Source organism: Phacochoerus africanus, chromosome 3 (assembly GCF_016906955.1).
Source record: "Phacochoerus africanus isolate WHEZ1 chromosome 3, ROS_Pafr_v1, whole genome shotgun sequence".
NCBI classification, from domain to species: domain Eukaryota; kingdom Metazoa; phylum Chordata; class Mammalia; order Artiodactyla; family Suidae; genus Phacochoerus; species Phacochoerus africanus.
Genome location: NC_062546.1, coordinates 86,331,089 through 86,350,852, shown reverse-complemented (window position 1 = coordinate 86,350,852; position 19,764 = coordinate 86,331,089). Strand labels below are relative to the sequence as shown.

At 34.4% G+C, this 19,764-nt stretch overlaps 1 protein-coding gene across 1 annotated transcript in view; it reads right to left on the bottom strand.

Moving 5' to 3' along the window:
- DPP10 (dipeptidyl peptidase like 10) overlaps positions 1-19,764 on the bottom strand; it is a 113,249-nt gene that overhangs the window by 23,958 nt on the left and 69,527 nt on the right. The window lies entirely within an intron of this gene.

Below are 19,764 nucleotides of genomic sequence, written 5' to 3'. Positions count from 1 at the left end.
TCCATCCCACTCCCTGATACCTGGTCTGTGGTATTTTTTTATGCTAGGCAAAGTAAACTAATAAAAATGCTTCTGTGACCCATGCCCTTAAGATCAGTTATCGTATTTACTATATACTACCAACATTTGTTTCACTTTAGGGGGAAGAAGTTGTCTGTTGCATGCCTTATTGCATATATTATTATTATTGTTACACTGTAAATATGACAATTTGTGCCATGGAAGGGTTTTGATTATGACCCACTCCATTCTTTCATAAATCATTCATTTGACAGTGATCCTGTGGTTCAAATCTAGATTTTCTTTGTTCCTCCACAGTGTTTGCAATTTTTCTTTTTTTTTTTTTCTTTTTTAGGACCATACTTGCAGCATATGGAAGTTTCCAGAATAGGGGTTGAATCAGCCCTGCAGCTGCCAGCCTACACCACAGCCACAGCAACACCAGATTCAAGCCACATCTGTGACCTATACCACAGCTCATAGCAATGCTGGATCCTTGACCAACTGAGATAGGCCAGGGATCGAACCCACATCCTCATGGATACTAGTTGGGTTCTTAACTGGCAGAGCCACAGTGGGAACTCCATCTTTCTCTTTTTTAATTTAATTTTAAATTTATTTTAGTTTTTGCAAATTTAACTCTTGATCAGATTATTGGAAATTGTTACTACACATATCCATATGCTTTTGCCTAGTTCAGAATGGAGTCTGAAATTGCTATTTTTCCCCAGGTTCTCAGCTGATATTGATATAACTTGGCTACTATTTGAGAAATCGCATGAATCATCATCACAGCACAGTTTCTAGTGCATGGAGAACATAGAAAAGGCTTGCTAAACCTTTTCTGTCTGAGAAAGTAGATTCAGGTGAAGTTTAAAATTGCCTAAGCAATCCTACATTTTGAAGCTTGGAACTGAATGTAAATATTAGAAATCAAACCAGGATCCACAGAGGACAAGATACAAGGATTAACTTCAACATTTAAGCTGAGTAAAAATATGACAATTTGAATTCCAACTTCACTCTGAGCACAGACTGGGGCAATATTAAAGCACTGAGATTCAGTTTCCTTATCTTTAATAATGGTAAAATACTGTCTCATTTTCCTCAAAGAGTTTTGTAAGCATTAAATAACATCACATATTTGAAAACACTTTATGAAATATAGTAAGCAGTATAAAATGATTATTAGAGGTATCAAATAATAGAAACTGTTATTATTACGCTTTTGTTTTTGAAGTCACTTTTGCTTAGTTTAGTATATTTCCTTGGAGTTTAAAAAGGAAGCCTATGTAAAGAATTTTGGGCCATTGTGCAGAAATTAAATTGAGCAATGTCTATGGATAAAGATATTATGCTGTGCAGTAGGAGCTGTTATGTTGAAGGGACTTCCATGTTCTAGGTAAACAAAGATACTTAAAGACTTACAAGAAAATTGAAAAATGCAATCAACAGATTCTTTGGAGTGATTAGCAGAGTGTTTTAGTTATTTAGGCAAAAGAGATCAGAAATAAACCCCCGTATTTAGGCCAATTAATCTTCAACAAACTATGCAAGAATATACAATTGAGAAAAGACAGTCTCTTCAACAAGTAGTGTTGGTCAAGGTTTACAGATACATGTAAAACAATGAAATCAGAATATTCTTTCACACCGCATATAAAAATAAACCTGAAATTTCTTAAAGATCTAAATATAAAACATGACACTATAAAACTTATAGAAGAGAACATAAGCAGAACATTACTGACATAAATCATAGCAATATTTTCTTAGTTTATTCTCCTAAGGCAAAAGAAATAAAAGCAAAAATAAACAAATGGGACCTAATCAAACTTAAAAGCTTTTGTAAAGAAAACCTTTAACAAAATTAAAAACAACCTACTGAATGGGAGAAAATATTTGCAAACAATGCACCTGACAAGAGGTTAAATAAAAAAACAGGACATACAGTTCAATATAAAAAAAAAAATCAAAAAACCAAACGACCTAATCAGAAATATGGGTAGAAGACCTAACTAGACATTTTTCCAAGAAAGACATACAGCTGGCTAACAGGCCACATGAAAAGATGCTCAACATCACTAATAGAGAAACACAAATCAAAACCATAATGAGGTATCACCTCACATCAGTCAGAATGTCTATCATTAAAAACTTAAAAAATAATAAATTCTGGAGAGAGGGTGGAAAAAAGGGAACCCTCCTATACTGTTGGTGGGAATATAAACTGGTGCAACCATTATGGAAAACAGTATGGACGTTCTTTGAAAAACTAAAAATTGAACTACCATGTGATTCAGCAATTCCACTCCTGGGCATATATCTGGAAAATTCAAAACCTCTATTCAAAAGGATACATGCACCCCAATTTTCATTGCAGCCCTATTTACGATAACCAAGACATGGACGCAGCCCAAATGTCCATCAATGGTCAATTGGCTTATGAAGGTGTGGCATGTATGTACAATGCAACATTACTCAGCCATAAAAAAAGAATGACATATTTCTATTTGCAGCAATATAGATGGACCTAGAAAGTATTATGCTTAGAGAAATAAGTCAGATAGAGACAAATATTACATATGATATCACTTAGTATTTGTTATCTAAAAAATAATACAAATAAATCTATATACAAAACAGAAGCAGACTCAGAGAAATAGAAGGCAAAATTAAAATTACCAGAGGAGAGGGAGGCAGAGGAGGACAAATTAAAAGTATGGGATTAATACACACAAACTACTATGTATAAAAATACAAGCAACAAGGATTAACTCTATAGCGCAGGGAATTATATCCAATATCTCATAATAATTTACAATGATAATCTTCAAAAAACTCAAATCACTATGCTGTACACTTGACACTAATGCAATATTTTAAATCTTTTATAGTTCAATAAAAAGAAGAAAGAAAATATAGTATAAACTAAGGCACTTTTCAAACATATGATTAATAAATGACTGCAAATTTTCAAAGCAATCAGTTCCTTATTCGTGCTTGCAATACCCAGGAAAAACTACAATTTCAGTCCTTAGCTCTGTTTCCTAAATTGCTATTTTTAATTTCAACTTGCTTTATCTGTTTTAAATGTTAGAACACAAAATGTTATCAATCCATTATAAGCCAATAATTTAAACCCATATCTCTTCTAGTTGGGTGTGTTCTTTCTTTTTTTTAGAGCATAATATAGGCATACCTATTTCAAGATGAGTCATAAAAGAACATAGATTATGATGCTAAGCATTGCCAGTATAAGGAACAAGCCAGATAACTGCATGAGAAAGTGGTGATTTTGCATAATGTTGATTAGAAAATACTAGATTTTTTTCTACAAATAAAAGTAAGAAAATATTATTTATTTGTTGAAGTAGGAATAGCAAGCTATGTGGCAGTAGTGATGACTATAAGGAATGTACTACAGGCCAAATCACCTGCTATATAAATGGGTACTGCAATGTGTATGTATATTGGATGTGCAGAATTGATGAGCTCCAATTCACTTGGTTCCTGTTTTTTCACTGAGTATCTGCCTTTTTTTTTTTCCTACACTGTTTTTGCTCTGCTCTCTGTCTCAGAAATCTCTAGGGATTCATAAAGAACAGTGTTTCAAGGTTGAGAATAGGGATATATAATTTTGCTGAAAGTTGTATGAAAAGAACAAATCCATGTGTTTTAAGCAGTGAAAAGGTCACAGCAATATGAAATGTATCCATTTCCTAACACAGGCAGCAAAATCAAATTCAGACTAAACTTTTCTTAGACGTTAAAGGTCTTCGAGGGCAGAGTTCCCATCTGTGGGTGAAGAGTCTATGTGGGTGAAGAGTACAAGATATGAGCAAATAATAAAAAAGAAAAAAAGCTGAGCAAAACACAGAGTATTCAATAGATCTTTAAAATAACAAAACAAGCCACTTCATGACATAACCAAACATCATCTATATCTAAAACTGAACTCAAGTGATGAGATTTGTTTATATTACATGTTTGGTCAACTTCTTAAATCCCTGAAAAGAGGGCTGATTTTATGTTCAGAAAACATAGGTTTTAGTCCTGACTTTGTTACTAATATGCTGAGTTACCCTTGGCAATTTTCATCTTCATTATTTTCATTATAGAATACTGTGTTGTAAATATTTAAGATTATGGAGTATATTTTTAAAAGTATTTTCCTTACCATGACAATTTTGGCTAGAATACATGAAGGAAAATATTTACCAGTAAAAGCACTTGCCATGAGTGATCTATTGAATGGCAGAATTTTTTTTCCCCTATAAGGCAGAACTTCAAAGATGCTATACTGACAGCTGTGTATCTGTCTCAATTGGGTTTTGAAAGGAGGGGACAGAGAAAATTGCTAGGAGTCACCATGGGTCTTTGCTTTTTCTAGGCCTAGAATAGATCAACTTCAGCTGCATTAAGTGCTAGATAAGAGCTGGAATTGTTGAGAGCTGCGCTGCAATTTTATTTTAGATCTAGTAAACCAAAAGACCATGAAAAGAAGGATGAAGAACAGAGTGTAAGGAAAGATAAGGGAAAGGAAACTAATCCTGCAGAGAGCCACAACACAGTAAATTCTCAAAGAAAATGAATTGTCAATGCTTTTGATTTTATTCTTTAGGAGAGAACTCATTTCACAATAGAGCATGAGTTTGACAGAAGAGTAGAGTTAAATAGTATTTGTCTTGTCTTAATATGAAATATAAATAGTGATGATTTAATTGCAACATAAGTACATCTAAAAGCTAATGAAGTCTGTCCTGTTTCAGCAATTATATGTATATATATCCAGATACATACATTGGATAAGGGGTTCTAGGCCAATTTCTTCTATTTCTCCTTTTATTTCCCATAAATTTCCTCTCATAGAAGGATTGTCCTACATACAGATTGGTGTAATGAGTTCTCTCATATATCCTATGACAAATATGCTATTTTTTTTTTCTGGTCAGATAACCGTTCCTTATCCACATCCTCATCCTCTTTACAATCTCTGTATGTGGAAGTTCCTTCTTCCACTTCCACAGGTAATATATTTCTTCAGGCACCACTAAAACAGAGAATGCTACCCGGATATACTGATTATAGAATTTGTGACATAAACATTAGGTCTTTTTCAGTTTTGAGGCATTATTTTTTCAATGTTTTCTTTATATTCAAGAAACTACTCAATGAATTTACTTTTTTTTCTTGATCAGAATTTGGATGTCCTAATTTAGGAGGACATTTTGCATTAATAGAACTGCATTTTTTTTCATCCCTACCCCACTTGTCTTTCGTTTCTCTTTCTATTTTTAATGGAATGTCCTTCCTACAACCCAAATGTCCCTCGACAGATGATTGGATTAGGAAGATGTGGTCTATATACACAATGGAATACTATTCAGCCATAAAAAAGAATAAAATAATGGATTTGCAGCAACATGGATGGAACCAGGGACTCTCATACTAAGTGAAGTAAGACAGGAAGAGAAAGACAAATATCATATGATATCACTTATATCTGGAATCTAATATACAGCACAAATGAACCTTTCCACAGAAAAGAAAATCATGGACTTGGAGAACAGACTTGTGGTTGCCAGGGGGATGGGGAGGGAGTGGGATGGAGTCTGGGGTTAATAGATGCAGATTGTTGCTTTAGAATGGATGGGCAATGAGATCCTTCTGTATAGCTCTGGGAACTATGTCTAATCCCTTCTGATGAATCCATACATGTATGTATAACCAGGTCAACACACTGTACTGTAGAAAATTGACAGAAAAATAAAAAGAATGTACTTCCTTATATCAGGATAAATTTCTTTCTGCTAAAGACATCCTTCCTTGTCTGGAAAGAAAATCAATCCTATTCTGCTCTTTGATTTCTCTTAAATAGAAGCTAGAGTTTGTCTCCTTAGCATGATAGGAAAACTTCATAACAGCTATCACCAGAACAATGAAAAAAACAAAGGCCGAATTCAGTTTTTAAATGAAGTTATTTATATTGGTATAGGAAGCTAAAGAATGAGGAGCTTATCAGAATACAGGTTGAAATGCTGGACAGCATGGATATTAATGAGCCAACTCTAAAACCCCAAAATGGTCTATTACTATTATCCACACAAAATCAACCTCGGGGTAAACATCTTAGACAATACATAAAAATATCAGAAGAGAATCAATAGAAAAGGGCCTCAGGGATACCTTGCAGACAGAATTGTACAATAAAATGGGCAGAAGTTCCAATCTCCTAATAGTCTCTACCATAGATGTCTTACTACATTAATTCTTATTTGTTGGCCAATTTCCATTTGGGGTAATTTCTAACAGAGGGATTGTGGAGGTTGAAAGAGAAAGGGGCTTGGTGATCTTTATTTTCAGCCACTGGAAATGGCTATATCACCACTGAGCCAGAAAGCATTTCATCCTCTCCCTTGCCTTTTGAGAGAGAGGGTCACACCTAAATCACTCACCATCAAAAGAAAGTTGAGCACATTGTATAAACAGATCAAGAACAAGAAACTCTACCTCATTCTTTACGTGTGCAAATGTCATGTATATCTCTTATACCAAAAGACTGCTTGGAGTTCCCCTCGTGTCTCAGTTGTTAATGAATCCGAATAGGAACCATGAGGTTGCAGGTTCTATCCCTGGCCTCGCTCAGTGGGTTAAGGATCTGGCATTGCCATGAGCTGTAGTGTAGGTTGCAGACGTGGCTAGGATCCCACGTTGCTGTGGCTCTGGTGTAGGCCGGCAGCAACAGCTCTGACTGGACCCCTAGCCTGGGAACCTCCATGTGCCCTGGGTGCAGCCTGAAAAAGACAGAAAGACAAAAAAAAAAAAAAAAAGAATGACTGCTTTAAGGGAAAATGTTCTATACACTGGTTAAGGTACATGGGCATATATTCTAAAAGAAAACAGAACCAAGTATGTGAACCTAAAAAAAGAAGCATGTGGAATTCCTGTCGTGGCTCAGTTGCAGAGGTGACTAGGATCTGGAGTTGCTGTGTTTCTGGCAGTAGGCTGGCAACTACAGCTCTTTCTACCCCTAGCCTGGGAACCTCTCTATGCAATGAGTGCGGCCCTAAAAAAGACAAAAAAAAAAAAAAAAGCTTGTGAGGATCTTCACAATAATCTCACTTTTTTTTTTTTCATTTTCTAAAGCAGCATACAATTCAGAAGCAGAATGTCGTGAGTAACTCTGAGGCATGCCATACACAGGGTATATATTAGAGATTGAAACAGATTTAGAATACAGAGACAGATGCTAATTCTATACAAACGTCGAACCTGAAGCATTTTATCCTGAATACGGCATCATTTATCTTCAATAATACACAGCGGCTGTATAATCAATGTTTTTTTTTCCTAACTAGAATCCTTTAGGTGGATTCTAGAAGTCCATTTATCAACTGAAAAATGTGGCTCTATAAACACAGGTAATTTTAATTTTTGCTTAATTGTTGTGTCAGTTAAATAGAAATAATAATAATTGTAGTGCTAACTATGGATAAGTATTATTAGCAGAACTACTTTACAGTTTAGTAAACTGAGACACAGAGAGGAAAACAACTGTACACCATAGAGGAATACATAACTCAGCTCCTTGAGAGAACACAATTATAAGAGTTGATATCAGCAAAACAGTTGTTTAGTATCCTTAAGGTAAGAAATTACTTTCTCAAGAAATGGAAAGATAGTCCATACTCCTGGGTTGGAAAAATTAATATTGTAAAAATGGCTATACTACTCAAAGCTATCTACAGATTCAATGAAATCCCTATCGAATTACCCATGACATTTTTCACAGAACTAGAAGAAACAATCCAAAAATTTATGTGGAAGCACAAAAGACCCAGAATTGCCAAAGCAATTCTGAGAAACAAAAACCAAGCAGGAGGCATAACTCTCCCAGACTTCAGGCAATATGACAAAGCCACAGTCATCAAGACAGTGTGGTACTGGTACCAAAACAGACAGACAGACCAATGGAACAGAAGAGAGAACCAGAAATAATCTCAGACACCTACAGTCAATTAATCTTTGACAAAGGAGGGAAGAACATAAAATGAGAAAAAGACAGTCTTTTCATCAAGTATTGCTGTGAAACCTGGACAGCTAGATGCAAATCAATGAAACTAGAACATAACCTCACACCATGATGAAAATAAACTCGAAGTGACTTAAAGACTTAAATATAAGAAAAGACACCATCAAACTCCTGGAAGAGAACATAGACAAAACATTCCCTGACATCAACCTTACACATATTTTCTCAGGTGAGTCTCCCAAAGCAACAGAAATAAAAGCAAAAGTAAATCAATGGGAGTTCCCGTCGTGGCAGAGTGGTTAACGAATCTGACTAGGAACCATGAGGTTGTGGGTTCGATCCCTGGCCTTGCTCAGTGGGTTAAGATCCGGCGTTTCTGTGAGCTGTGGTGTAATTATCAGATGCGGTTCAGATCCTGCATTGCTGTGGCTCTGGTGTAGTCTGGTGGCTACAGCTCTGATTAGACCCCTAGCCTGGGAACCTCCATATGCCGCAGGAAGTGGCCCTAGAAAAGGCAAAAAAGACTAAATAAATAAATAAATAAATAAATAAATAAATAAATAAATAAACTAATGGGACCTAATCAAATTGACAAGCTTTTGCATAGCAAAGGAAATCATAAAAAAATCCCAAAAAGACAACTTACAGAATTGGAGAAAATGGTTTCAAATGACGCAACTGACAAGGGCTTAATCTCTAGAATATAAAAACAACTTATACAACTTAACAGTAAAAAACTCAATAACCCAACTGAAAAATGGGCAAAAGACCTGAATAGGCATTTTTCTAAGGAAGGTGTACAGATGGCCAACAGGCACATGAAAAAACGCTCAACATCCCTGATTATTAGAGAAATGCTAATCGGAAATACCATGAGATACCACCTCACTCCAGTCAGAATGGCCATCATTAATAAGACCACAAATAACAAATGCTGGAGGGGTATGGAGAAAAGGGAACCCTCCTGCACCGTTGGTGGGAATGTAAGCTGGTACAACCACTATGGAGAACAGTATGGAGGTACCTTAGAAATCTATGCATAGAACTACCGTATGACCCAGCAATCCCACTCTTGGGCATGTATCCGGACAAAACTTTCCTTAAAAAATGACACATGCACCTGTATGTTCATTGCAGCACTATTCACAATAGCCAAGACATGGAAACACTCAGATGTCCATCAACAGATGATTGGATTCGGAAGATGTGGTATATATACACAATGGAATACTACTCAGCCACAGAAAACAATAAAATGCCATTTGCAGCAACATGGATGGAACTGGAGACTCTCATCCTGAGTGAAGTAAGTCATAAAGATAAAGACAAATACCATATGATATCACTTATATCTGGAATCTAATATACAGCATAAATGAACCTTTCCACAGAAAAGAAAATCATGGACTTGGAGAATAGACTTGTGGTTGCCAAAGGAGGAAGGCGAGGCAGTGGGGAAGATGGGAAGCTTGGGGTCTATAGATGCAAACTATTGCCTGTGGAATGGTTAGCAGTGAGATCCTGCTGTGTAGCACTGGGAACTATGTCTAGTTACTTATGATGGAGCATGATAATGTGAGAAAATAGAATGTGTACATGTATGTGTAACTGGGTCACCACACTGTACAGCAGAAAAAAAATGTATTGGGGAAATAACAATTAAAAAAAAAGGAAAGAAAAAAAAGAAATTACTTTCTTGAAGAAAGAAAATTAGAATTTTTAGCCAGAAGAGCATTTAAGTTTTGAAAGTCTCTTTAATTTTTTTCACTAAGTTCTATCTCTGAGTCTTTTTCTGCTTTCTGAATTTATACCACCTCTTTAGAATGTCTTTATCCTTAGAAGTTTTTAAGGAAAAGTAATAAAAGCCTGAAAATGTATTTTTTTTACAAAATTTTCACCTTTTAATAGATAAGGTCTTATACATTAGGACATTATTTTATATTTATATATATGTATATATATACACACACACATATAATATACATTAAATATACATATATAATATATATTATACATATATACAATACAGCTTTTTACACTTTGATTTTCAAGGATTCAGTGTGTTCTGTTCAACATGTGTTCATTTGATGTGATATAATTTGTAGGTGATAGATTAAGAGGGAACTGATATGTTACCAATGTCACTCTAGTTCCTGCAGTTTTTCCCAATACATTAATACTTGTACTGTCAGGAACACACCTGTTCTCGACTGAAGAGAAAGTCTTTCAGACATAAGGCTTTGAAACTCAGCAGAAGGCATGTTATTAGGGAAAGTTGTGGCTGGTCTGATAGCTTTGGAATCAGGCTTTGGTGACAACTCAGAGTTCTGCTTGTAAAGGCTGCAAAGACCTGGATCAGAGTAAACAGTGAACTACTGATGAAGGCTATTCTCACATCAGGTTTGTAATTTTGATAAAAATGCTTTAATAAAAATGTTGTAGAAAGAATGCCCTCAAGAAGGAAGCACAAATGCCCATTTCAAGGCTGAAAGAACTGACTAGTAACAGATAAAAATGTTATTTAAGACATAGACTTGCTAGTACTTTAATAGGAATAGCATTGTTTGAATTGTGCTTTGGCTTAAAAAGTTTAATATTCTTGAGCTCCTTTCCTAGTCTCATTTCTTCTAGATAACCTGTAATTTTTAGTGTGATTTTGCACCATACTTTTTTCCTCAGGAACACATGCATGATGTTATAAGAGAAATGCCTATACTTCTGACATATCTTCCTATTGTCTTTGATATCCCTTAACGTTTCTTTATTTTGCCTATATGCTACATGGTCTTATATGATTAATTATAAGATATTTTAATATATAAGGCAAAAGAGAAGAAGAGGTAAGGAATCCTGGAATAACATAAAGTCATCAATGAACTTGAGAACTATTCTCTTTTATCACAGACTACAGGAAAAATAATTAAAATGGAAAAAAGAATGATTTAAATATAGTTGTACTCTTATATTTATGACTTAATATGTGACTATCCAAATATTAAAAAAAACAGAGTAAATTAGGACATACTTCTCATGAAAAGTATTCAGAAGCCTATTTTAAAATATAGAATATACTTGCATGTTTTAAATAGGTAATCAATTAATATCATTCATGTGACACCATACCATATCATTCATGTCATACCTATGAAGTCATTACTCTGAGACCTGTATTAAGAGAGGAAAAGACCATGATGGAAAATAATATGAGAAAAAGAAACGAATATATATGTATGTATATATGTATGACTGGGTCACTTTTCTGTACAGCAGAAATTGACACAACACTGTAAATCAACTATACTTTAATAATTTTTTAAAGAGAGGAATAGAGCTAAAATAGTATATATAATATGTGCACACAAATACCGATTTTAAAAGAATAGTCAAAGAGAATATTACGCATTACATAAAAATTTATTATAAATGTAGGAAATTTTTTCCCTGTGACATTTTTCTCAATATATCAACTTTGGGTGCATACAGGTTTAAATAGTACTAAGTTAATGCTTAGATTAAGATGCATTATCTATAGATTATGAGAGAACAAGGTCTAATCTGCTCAAGAATAATATAAAAAGCAATTATCAGCTCCCACCCCCCTTACATTACCAAGATTAAATGCCATTGTTTTTTCTATATTTTTCCTGTGTATTATAGAGTACATTTTCCATTCATGTAAATAATGGAAATTTAGAAATTTAAACTTTAAGCCTTGACTCTCTTACATGGCCAAGCAATGATATTTACTCTTTGAGTGTCTTGTCCATATACATTTAGTAAATGTATTATTAGTTTTTGTTTGTTTGGCCACTCCCACTGAACATGGAAGTTCCTGGGCTAGGATGGAACCCACACCACAGTTGTGACCTGCACTACAGCTGCCACAATGCCAGATCCTTAACCCCCTACATCTCAAGGGAACTTTCAATAAATGTATTTCTATAAAAAACTGAGAGTGAAATGAGTATGCATTTGGCATAAACAAGTAGGTAATCAAATAATGTTATAGAAGCTTCAGAATATGTATGTCTTTACTCTTGGGATACAAAACAAACTTACTCTTGACAATCTGATATGCTCAAAAGGCTATGAATCCACAGAATAAATGAGGAGTAAAGACTTCCTACAAAATGAACCCTTTGATTAGAATTTGGAACTTTATGAAATTATCTGGGCTGAGAATTTGATCTTTCATGTGGACTCTCTAGGAATTTACTCATGACTTTATAATCATTATTTTACAGCAAAGCATTAACAAGGTGGAAAATATGACATTCTAGAGATTATCATGAACTGCTAAGTGGAAAGAACAAAAGGTCATATGAAATTAGCTTTAGAGAAGTCTACTGATTTTGGACAGAATTTTTGATAATTTTCTAATAAACTGTCATTCAATGGGCTATGCAAATAGAATATTGTGTAATAGAAAGAGCAGAGCTTTATAATCTGGAAAATAAATTTAAAAAAACCTTGAGTTCAAACACTAATTTTGTTCTGCTCGTGATCTTGGAGATAATATACATGCAATATTCATAGTTTCCTTGTGTTAAAATTTGTGTTAAAATGAGGACAATGATATTTATCTTGCTTGGTCTCTATAAAGATTAAAGACAGAATGTATACATCCTTAGCATGATGCTCCTATTCAATAAATGCTCAATAAATGGTAGCTATTATTAAGTTCTATTATTTTAGGAAGATAAGCTCAATGATCAAATATAAAAGGAAAACAATAAAAAGAGCCTGAAAATCAATCAAATTTAGCTTTATCCAGAAAGATTGTAAGAGAAATGAGAAACTCACTTCATATTTTACTGAAAGGGAAACTAAACTGCTGCAAAATTAACTCAGTCAAAAGGCTAATTTTAACATGTTATGAACTCTCAGATCATTTATTTCTCTCTCTTTCTCTACTTTGACTTAATTTATTCCTAATGGCTAACAGTATTGATTGATTTCTTTATTCACTCATATATTAATTAATTCATCCATTCTATCAATATTTAATGAACACAAATAATGCTTCAGTCACTGCTTAGAGCCAAAAAGTACAAAAGGAGTTGTTATCAACATTGAGTTTACAGTTTAATAGAAGAGGCAGCAAAACAAATGTAATCTGCTGTGGTTACACGTCAAAACCTAAGTGTGCATCAAATTATGTAAAAATACATCTTGAAGCGTTATAACTTTTCGAGTGGGAAAAGGAAACTAAAGGAACTAGAAGGCTGTAGAAAAAGACACAGAGAAATTATTGGGATGCTGATATTTCCCAGAACAATACAGTTTTTTTGTTTTGTTTTTTTAAATAGCTAGAACACTGAGTTTCTCTTTAGGTGTTGGGAGGAGTCAGATGAAGAGAGAGAGATAAGTGGGAAACAGATGAAGACGTATGCTGTGCTAGGGAATGTGAAATTTTAATCAGTTGGTGAATTAATAACGAGAGGATTTTTCCCAGGACAGTCATATTTTCAGATACAGATTTACCAAGTTCACTCTAGTGGCAGAGTGAAAAAGCAACTAAAAGAGAGATGATATAGTGATAAACTACAGAACAGGAAGTATAGGTAGAGGGCAGGGTGGTAGATTAGAATTGACTAGCCCAGTTACACTCTTGAAGAAGAGTCTAGGCTCTTGGGTTCAAAGGTCAAGGCAAGAAACCATGGTTTCAAGAGCATTTTATTCAACATTTTAAACAATGTATTTGTTGAAAGGAAAATGTGGGAATGAAAAAAGTAGTGATGTTATCTGGACTGCTGGAGAGGAGTTGCTGGAAAATTTTTCTCACTACAAATATATCAATTAATTATGTTCTACTTTTTAAATAGAATAACTATTCAAGAAAGATATGACAATCTTACTTGCATCAATATGACCAAGTTGTAGGACTATGATTTGCACTATTCACTCAACACATATGTGTGGAGCAATTCTGTAAAAACTAGTTGTTATGAGGAATGCACAAATAAGTAAGGTGTTTAATATATATAATGTGTAAAATAAAATTTAAACATTTCTATTTTTTTCAGATGCCAATACATTTCATAAGCCATTCTATAAATTATTTCTCTAAATACTTGCTTCTAGACTGCAGACTTTCCTTCAGAAACACTGGTGCAAAAATCTAGTGGGAGTCAGAAATTCCCTAAATAGTATAGGAAAACATCCTCACAAAATTAAGACAAAGTTGGAAAAGTAATGATATAATCTGTGTGGTTCAAAACATATGGAACACCTTTGGACATAAGGCTGTAGCTGCAGGAGGAGGCATAGATTTGAGATTGTTACAGGTTATAGACGGGCTGATAAGGAGGTTGAAAGAAAGCTTTGGGGAAAATCAGTCACTGCCTCTCTGAGGTACAGCTTTATCAAGTGTGACATGGATAAGTTCAACATGAAAGAGTAGAAAATGGAAAGACATGATGATTCCTTGGTACCAAATGAAACTCCTCACCTAGATATGCTTGTCTTACTGGACACAAAGGAAAAAACAAAGAAAAAAAAACTTTCATTTTTAATAACAGGACATCTGTCTGGATTACTTCCTACCAGGGTCTAGGCCTTTAAATTCCTATTTATTTATCAAGTGAACATCTCTAATTATAGGCTATCACTCTCATAATCTTCAATCTTGAACAATTAAAAGAATTACAGATTAGTCAGTACATTTACATAAGCTTCCTCTATGTGTGCTAGGCATTGTGGAGATGTACTTAACAAATCTAAAAAGATTACAGATTTCAAGATGCTTGTAATATTTTTATCACCTCACAGCCATTAGCACTGCTTCTTGAACATAAAAGCAACATGGTAAATGTGTATTGTACTAAATTACACAATCAGGATTAGAAAATAAGAATAATGTAAGAAACAATAATCTAATGCTGAAACAGATATAGACGGCTATCATATATAGACTATATACTAGATGGATATAGAATCTGTATAAACAAGAATACAGACTACTGGGTTCTTAAGTACTCCCTAAAATGTTAAAAAAAAAATACTACTGAAGAAAGACAATCAGGCATCTGGAAGGACAATAGGAGCAGGAAAGAAAAAGGTAGTCATGAACCCACAGAGGCTACTATAAATCTTGGCCACTGAGACTCATTTGTAGTGGCAACACTTCTTAGATTTTCTATTATGGTAAAAATCCTGTTGCCATTGATTCACTTATACTTTCAATATCATGAAATTAGGTTTGAGTTTCAGAAAGTATGGCCCCAGACAGGTCCTCAAACAACCATTACTTTTGAGGTTCCATAATGAAGATTTAGCAGAAAGAGAATTCCAAATGGCCAGAGGCTACTTTCTTCAAAGCCAATCTTCCTTCAGCTACTCATACTTTCATTATAGAATTTTCTGGATATAAACCTATTTCTATAGATGAAGAAATAACTCACAGTCTGTCAGGTACTAGATGCACAGAATAACAATAAAGTAGTGACACCAAAATCATGAAATCATCTCTTAGGCTCATTTAAATAATAGTTACTTTATTATTCTTCACTGTCAAACGGCCCATTTAAAGAAAAACAGTAAATTATTATTATTTTCTTTTTTAAAGAGGGGAGTCCACTTATCACTAAACACAGGATTTAATCTAGAGAAAAAAATGCCATTAAATGATAAACGATCTAAGAAAACACTTTACTTAAGCCCTTTTGACCTATATAGGTTTCCAAGCATAAATATTTTAAGGATGATCATGTAGCTTAAAGCAATAGATCATTTTATAAATATAAAATTAAAAAAAATCCTCAGTTTGGCATTGTAAGTCATATTCTATAAAATTTTGAGAATTTACCCCTGAAAACTAAAGAATCTGGATAAAGTAAATTAATATTTAGTGTAATCAGCAAATGAAAATGAATGAAAAGTAATGAGTTAATACTCACCTTCATTTTTCTCTTCATAAACAGAAAAAGTAGCAAAGTATATCCTATAGGCTTAATTACATTATTTTTCTGCCTTAGTAATGTCTATTAAATAATTTTATGGATGCTAAAGTACATTATTACGTGTTTATATTGATAATTTTTAGTATTGAAATTACTATTACTACTAATAAAAAACTATGGTTATGGTTGCAATTTATTAAACACTAAGTGCAAATGTTTATACTCTTCCAGACACTATGGTGACAGGGTTATATAGATTTTTCTTTGTTATTGTCTTCAATTTATTTATAAGTAAACTGAAGCTTAGAAAAATCAAGGAATGTACAGGTAAATCTTTGAAATGATATTTAAACACAGGCCTACCTGACTCCTAAGCCTTTACTATCCTGTGTCTAAAAAAATCTTTGACTACTGTTCCTTCATTTTTTTTTTTTGTTTTTTTTAGGGCTGCACCCACAGCATATGGAGGTTCCCAGGCTAGGGGTCAAATCAGAGCTACAGCTGCAGGCCTAGGCCACAACCACAGCAATGCAGGATCTGAGCTGCGTCTGTGACCTACACCATAGCTCACAGCAACACCGGATCCTTAACCCACTGAACAATGCTAGGGATAGAACCTGCGTCCTCATGGATGCTAGTCAGATTCATTTCCACTGAGCCACGACAGGAACTCCATGTCTTTCCTTTTTTTTTTTTTTTTTTTAGTATTTTTAGGGCCGAACCCATAGTTTATGGAGGTTCCCAGACTAGGGGTCAAATTGGAACTGTAGCTGCTGGCTTACATCGCAGCCACAGCAATGCCAGATGAGTCTTGTCTGCAACAGTTTACAGCAATGGCGGATCCTTAACCCGCTGATCAAGGCCTGGGATCGAACCTGCATCCTCATGGATGCTAGCCAGATTCGTTTCCACTGAGCCACCATGGAAACTTCGACTATTCCCTTCTAATAAGAAAATTGAGTCTTGTGCTTTTCCTTATATTCCTCTTATGAAATAAAAATCATCCAAACCAAAGCACATATCTGATGGCAGGATGAGACAGTTGGCTTCTCTGACTCAATGATACAGAGAGAATTTGAACTCTTGTTTACTTCCCCCAAAGAGTGACACACCCTGGAGACAGTAGATATGCAAATGGGTGAAGGGTCTACACATTTGTCTGCACTTAAATCATGCTTCAAGAAAGGATGTCTATAGGGTTCCTTTCCCTAAGAAGCCTTATTTTTCAGTGAATGAAAAGGACAATCCCTTTTCCCAAGAGGAGATATGACCAAGGCTAAAGATGCAGTTGAAATTTTTTTCCATTTTTTTTTTCATTTTAATGCCTTAGATATTTTACCTAACAAACCACATATATAGTTCAAATAAGAAATGAATACTCATCCACAAAAAAAGAATGAAATAATGCCACTTATAGTAATGTGGATGGACCTAGAGATTATCATACTAAGTGAAGTCAGACAGAAAATGATAAATACTTATATACTTATAAATACTTATATACTTATATAAATATCACTTATATATGGAATCTAAAAAAAAGGATACAAATGAACTTATTTATAAAGCAGAAATAGACTCACAGACATACAAAACAAATTTATGGTTACCAAAGGGGAAAGGAGGGAGGAAGGCTAAATTAGGAATTTGGAGTTAACACATACACATTACTATATGTAAAACAGATAAGAAACAAGTACCTAATCTGTATCACCAGGAATTATAGGCAATATCTTTTAATAAACTGTAGTGGGAAAGAATTCGAGAAAGAATATGTATATATATATTCTTATATGTACATATTCTTATATATATTCATTATATATTGATATATACATATATACTGAACTTCTCTGTATGCCATAAACACTATACATCAACTGTAATTTGATTGAAAAAAGGAAGAATTGAAGACAACTAAATGAAAGAGAAGATACAAGAGGAGTTAAGTTACGAAAAGAGTAAGAACCTTGCCAAGGAAGATAGCAAAAACTTTCAGGGCCTCTGGCCATTAGAGACAAAGGAGAAAGGTCTAGACACAAGAAACAAAGTTAGGTCAAGGTATTAGAGTTAGGAATAAATACTGGAGTAAGTGAAGATATTAAGCATTGTATTTTCTGTGATATTTTGCTTATTAAAATAAAATGACAAATTGCCTCTATTTCTTAAAAAAAAACTAAATCAATGCAGTCTATATAAAAAGAGTGAATTATAGTCATAATGAGTATAAGAATCGTATGTGTGAGGCACTTTATATGTTATTTCATTTAATCTAAAAAGCAGCCTCAAAACATAGGCTGTATTGTAATGCTCATTTTATATCTGGAAAAACCAAACCTTACAAGAAATTAAGTAACTTGTTCACGGACATACAGCTAGTAAACAATAAAACTGAAATTTGAAGCCAGGCAATTTGATTTCACAGACTGAATACTATTTTCCACCTTCAGTGGTCATGAAAAGTAATGTTATTTTCATTTTTACTCTTCCTGCTAAAGCTCTGAATAATTGTAGACAATTTTAAGCACTCTCATAGCAATATGTTAGCTGGGTACTTAGTAAGGAAAATAACTCTCAGGAATACAATTCTACATCAATATCAAGTTAGTTAATCCATAAACAGCAGAGGGCTTCTGTGCCCAATACTATAAGTCACAATATAGTCTCACAGAAAGTATGAAGGGAATCAATTCCAATTCCAGTTCCAAGTTGGAAAAACCTAAGTCAGGTTTTTCTGAGGATGGGATCTGCTTCCTGATGGGCATAAATCCAGGAAGGAAAAGTGATTTGAGAGATATAAATATAACTCAACTGTTTCCGCAGTGGAAAGAAGTGTTTCCTCATTGTTGCATCAAGAAATAAGGTAAGGAGTTCCCATGGTGGCGCAGTGGTTAACGAATCCGACTAGGAACCATGAGGTTGCGGGTTCTGTCCCTGCCCTTGCTCAGTGGGTTAAGGATCCGGCGTTGCCGTGAGCTGTGCTGTAGGTTGCAGACTCGGCTCGGATCCCGCATTGCTGTGGCTCTGGCGTAGGCCAGAGGCTACAGCTCCAATTTGACCCCTAGCCTGGGAATCTCCATATGCCGCGGGAGCAGCCCTAGAAATGGCAAAAAGACAAAAAAAGAAAAAAGAAAAAAAAAAGAAATAAGGTAAGCCTTTCACATGTAAGCATGTGAAAATGTGGATGTACCCTAAAAACATGCTATATGAAATAAACAGTCACAAGAAGTGCAAATACCACGTAATTAACTTATATGAGGCATTTAAAAGAATCAAACTCATAGAAGCAGTGTGCAGGATGGATGGTCCTTGGACTTGGCAGAGTGCAGGTGCCAGGGGCTGGAGGGGAGAGGGAAATGGAGAGTTGCTATTCAATGGGTATAAAGTTTCAGTCATGCAAGATGAATCCTAGAGATTGGTTGTACAATATTGTACCTGCAGTTAACAACACTATTGGATACATAAAATCTTGTTCAGAGGGTAGATCTCATGTTAAGTGTTCTCACCACAATTTTAAAAAAATGGCTTTTATAAATCTAGCATAACTCTGATATGACAAATATATCCCAAAGAAAGAAAATTATAGACCAATATCATTTATTAAGGAAAAAAAGGAGCACAGAACTTGAGTAAATGCTAAGAAAACATCCATAAACCAAACTATATGTGTGATTATTCCCAGTGGTAACACTGAGCTCAATTTGGAATGCAAGAAGTACAAACAATTATACATCCCTCCATATTATTTAGTGGTGGTATCCTTGAGGAATTCATATAACTGACAGCTGTTCCAGTTAACTGCACACATAAGATTTCCTCTGTTGTTTT